The 3,958-nt window shown below is 50.3% G+C and overlaps 1 long non-coding RNA gene across 1 annotated transcript; it reads right to left on the reverse strand.

Moving 5' to 3' along the window:
• Positions 1-263: 263 nt before the first annotated feature.
• On the reverse strand, positions 264-3,043 carry LOC308596376. The gene is made up of 3 exons (XR_014012501.1): positions 2,995-3,043; positions 2,268-2,332; positions 264-1,243 (listed from the first exon to the last, which is right to left on the reverse strand). It is a non-coding gene; the product is annotated as an uncharacterized lncRNA (long non-coding RNA).
• Positions 3,044-3,958: the final 915 nt, after the last annotated feature.

Below are 3,958 nucleotides of genomic sequence, written 5' to 3' on the forward strand. Positions count from 1 at the left end.
ACAGCTTGCTGTTTATAAAGATGGTAAGGTTTTCAGATTTTCTTTCAATGAATCCGGGGACACTTTTTTAAAAAAATTCTTTTAAAATCTTTGTTTCCCCTCCTTCTCCTGCAAATCCTCTGGCCTCCCTGCCCTTGGCGTCTCCCCTGGGGGCACCTGACCTGTGCCGGTTGATCTGAACTTGTTGGGATGGCAAGGCAGAGGGGGCTACAAGGAGTAATAAATCGAATAAAAAGAAGGACTGGCATATGCCTACTGCTTCCTGGCTGTTCAAAGCACTTCATATACCTACTCAGTCAGTACTCCCAAGAACAACTCTGGTAAATAAATCAGTATTAATGACTTGCCTAATTTGCCACCAGGAAAGTTCATAACAGGCATGAGACTCGAACGTGAGAGGCCTCCAGATTCACACCCAGACACTATAGAACACTGGCCCTCTAGCAAACTTCTTGCTTTTGTAAGAATATCCATCTGCCAAATAATTCCTTCAGTGAATGTGCACTAATGCACCAATGCACAAATATAAGTAAGAGGGCATCAACGAGTCTCACAGTAACAACCGTGACCAAACAAAGTGTCTATGCACCTGTATGCCAGCAGAGGGCAATGTTGAAGTGATTATGCTGCCATTCTCTTTATCTAAAAGAAATCATAAACTGCCAAGCAAAGGCTGAACTACCACAGTGTTTGAGGCCTGTAGATCAGGGGTTGGCAACGTGTGGCCCACAAAGACTGTTTTACCAGCCCATGGGCTGCCGTTCTCGATGCAGAGAGCCAGCAGGATGGAGCAGATCGTGGACGAGCCCTTCCGGACGGTGGTGGCGTTCCCACTGGGCACCAGCATGAAGGAGCTGTAGGCGCAGCTGATGGAGATGACGCCGATCGAGGCGTGCAGGAGCGTGCGCTGGCAGGCCTCCAGCAGCCCGAAGGATGGGGCCTTCTGGCAGCGCAGGTAGCCGGCACAGTCTCCTGCGGAAGAGGAGGATCTCCAATGAAGCGATGCCCGAGGCCTCGTTGGCCATGCGTGTGAAGGGCGCCACAAAGCCAGCCGGCACACCGCCCCCAGCAGCGCCCCCAGCAGGCCCTTCATGCTCTCGGATAGGAGGGAGCGGTTCCAGGACGGGGGTCATGGTGGGGGAGAGAAGCGCAGGAGGTCAGCCACGGTCTCTGCTGCTAGGTCGGGGGGCCCCGGGGGAGACGCCAAGGGCAGGGAGGCCAGAGGATCGCCAGGAGCAAGTACCTGCAGGACAGGGAGGGAAACAAAGGGGAGTCGCAAGTGAGGCCAATTGTCTCTGTTCGAGCGGCATACCTCTGCCGCCAGCCTTTCTCCACCAGCTCGGTTTCTAAACAAGCCCACCTTGGGGGAGTGTTGTGAGGCGGGAAGTAAGTTGCAAATAAGGAGAGGCTGGGGCTGTTTTAAGTGAAAACTCACATTTCCCAAGCATCAATTGATGGTTTTAAGCCAGATTCCCCAATTGTAGTCTCATGAATCTCCAAACCTGCTTGGTTGTCTACTCAGATGGGCAGTGAGTCTCAGAAATGGAGTCTTAGATAACCAAGCAGTGGCGTAGGCACAGAGACGTTTGCCCTGGGTGCAAATATCTTAGGGGCACAACATTTCCAAAGGAAAAAAAATAAAAAATTGTAATAATAAATGAAAAAATAGCATGCCCTCCCCCTCACACAGAAAATATCCCAGTGTTTGTGTGGGTAGAATGAGGAGTGGCTTTGGGCAACAGTCGGGTGCAAGGTCACCCTCTGCATGGGCTTTGGATAGATACCCGCTCCTGAACATTCCCTCCTCCTGTTCTCCACTGTGCTGAATGCTCACAGGTGCTGCGGCTGCCAGTCGTGTAGGTTGCAGAGCTATTGGCCCTTTGTTGCAGCCTATTTATTGGCAGGCAGTGCTGAGGATCCTTGCCTTGCCCCGGGCCCTGGCAACCAATGCTACACTACTGTGTGTGAAATTAAAATTATTTATGTAGTAAGGAGAGTTGAGAGGACTGTTTTCAAATGTTAAGAGCATTAGAACAAGCTTCTGGATCAAGCTTATGATCCATTCAGTCCAGCCTCCTGTTGCCACAGTGGCTATCCTGTGGGAAACACACATGAGTCATCTAGTCCGACCCCCTGCAACATTGTGAGGTAGGTTAGACTGAGAGACGGGGACAGGTCCCCGAGGTCACCCAGTGAGCCTCACGGCCAAGTGGGGTTCGAACCCTGGTCTCCCAAGCCACAATCTGACACTCTAACCATTATACCACATACCCAGCGATTCTCTTCGAAGTCTACCTTTCCTTTCTTGAGCTCAACTATCTGCCTAATATTCCTGGGGTGGGTGGAGGGAGCAGTTTCAAAATGTTTATTCGGCTTTACGCCCATCATAAAGCACAACACACAAAACAAAACAAATAAAACAGCGGTCTCGTACAAGCCGCAAGTAATATAACACAATTCACAGCTCACAAGGACAAATATTGGCAATTCAAAAGAAAAATTTAAGATTAAGATTAAAAATTTAGACACTCCGCTAAAATCAATATCTGATGTCATTATCGAAAATTCTTATAACTATCAATAATCAGCTAACATTCCATTCCGTCTCTTGTACGAGAGGACGGCTGTTAGGAATTTAGCAACCTGTAGGGTAATATAAGGATCCACATCTTGAAGAACCCAGGCAAGCTGTAGGTCTACTGGTTTGTCAGCCATAGGCTGGATTATGGAGTTTAGTATACTAGCACGAACTGAACTGTACATAGGGCAGATAAACATAACATGATGTAGATTCAGATGTTTTCATTTCACAAGCACACATTGAAGGGACTTGGCCCTTAGTGAATCTATGTCTCAGCACGTTTGTTGGAAAAACATTGAACCTAGCTCTAATGAAGGCATATCGGTGAGATGCGGCCATAAGCGATGTTAAGTAGGACGGAGCACGGTAGATAGGGGTTATGCCGAGATTTAACGGCGAGCAGGCTCCACCACCAGCTAAGTGGTAAGGGAGCAGTTAGCCAAGGGCATCCCGTGATCTTGCACAGGGCAGGGATTTTCTCACATAGAAAGCTGCCCGATTCAGACCACAGTGGTCCATCCAGGTCAATGTTGTCCCCGCAGAGCGGCAAGATTTCAGATGGGTCTCTCCCCCAGCCCTACCTTGAGATGGCGTTGGAGTCTGACCCCGGGGTCTTCTGCATTCAATGCAGGTATATCCCTGAATCGGGGCCCTTCCTCCATGTTCCCTAGGTTCAGGGTCAGGAGGGAGGGTGACTAGAAGCCGCCCCTTTCTCTGCTCCTGCAGTGTCTGTTATTCTGGGTTCTATGCCTTGGTTCTACAAGGGTGGGAATCTAGCAGTCTACGTGTCACAAAGCAGAGGTGGGAAGGAGAGGCAGCATTTATGAAGTCCTCTTTCCCCCCCGTGACTCAGGGATCAGGGATGGAGAAGAGGAAAGCGCTGTTCACAACCCTAGCAATGCAGCAATGCAAGCCTCAAACACTGTGGTGCTTCAGCCTTTGCTTGGCAGTTTTTGATTTCGTTTAGATCAGGGGTCGGCAACGTGCGGCCCACAAAGACCGTTTTACCAGCCCACGAGCCGCCCTTGAACAAGTCGTGGCCCAACAGGCTGCCGTTTAGCAGCGTGCGCTGGCAGGCCTCGAGCAGCCCAAAGGATGGGGCCTTCTGGCAGCGCAGGTAGCCGGCACAGAGCAGGTGCAGGATGCTGGGAAAGAGGAGAGTCCCCGATGAAGGGAGGACAGAGACCTCGTAGCCCATGTGGCTGAAAGGTGCCACGAAGCCCTCGGATAGGAGGGAGCGGTTCCAGGGCAGGCGTCATAATCACTTCAACATTGCCCTCTGCTGGCATATATAAAAAACTGTATAAATTCTTCCATACAGGATTGCCTTGAGCAACAGCTCATCATAGAAGAAGCTGACTGCCTTAAACCAAGTAT

The sequence above is a fragment of the Podarcis bocagei genome (assembly GCF_964188305.1).
Source record: "Podarcis bocagei genome assembly, chromosome: 10".
NCBI classification, from domain to species: domain Eukaryota; kingdom Metazoa; phylum Chordata; class Lepidosauria; order Squamata; family Lacertidae; genus Podarcis; species Podarcis bocagei.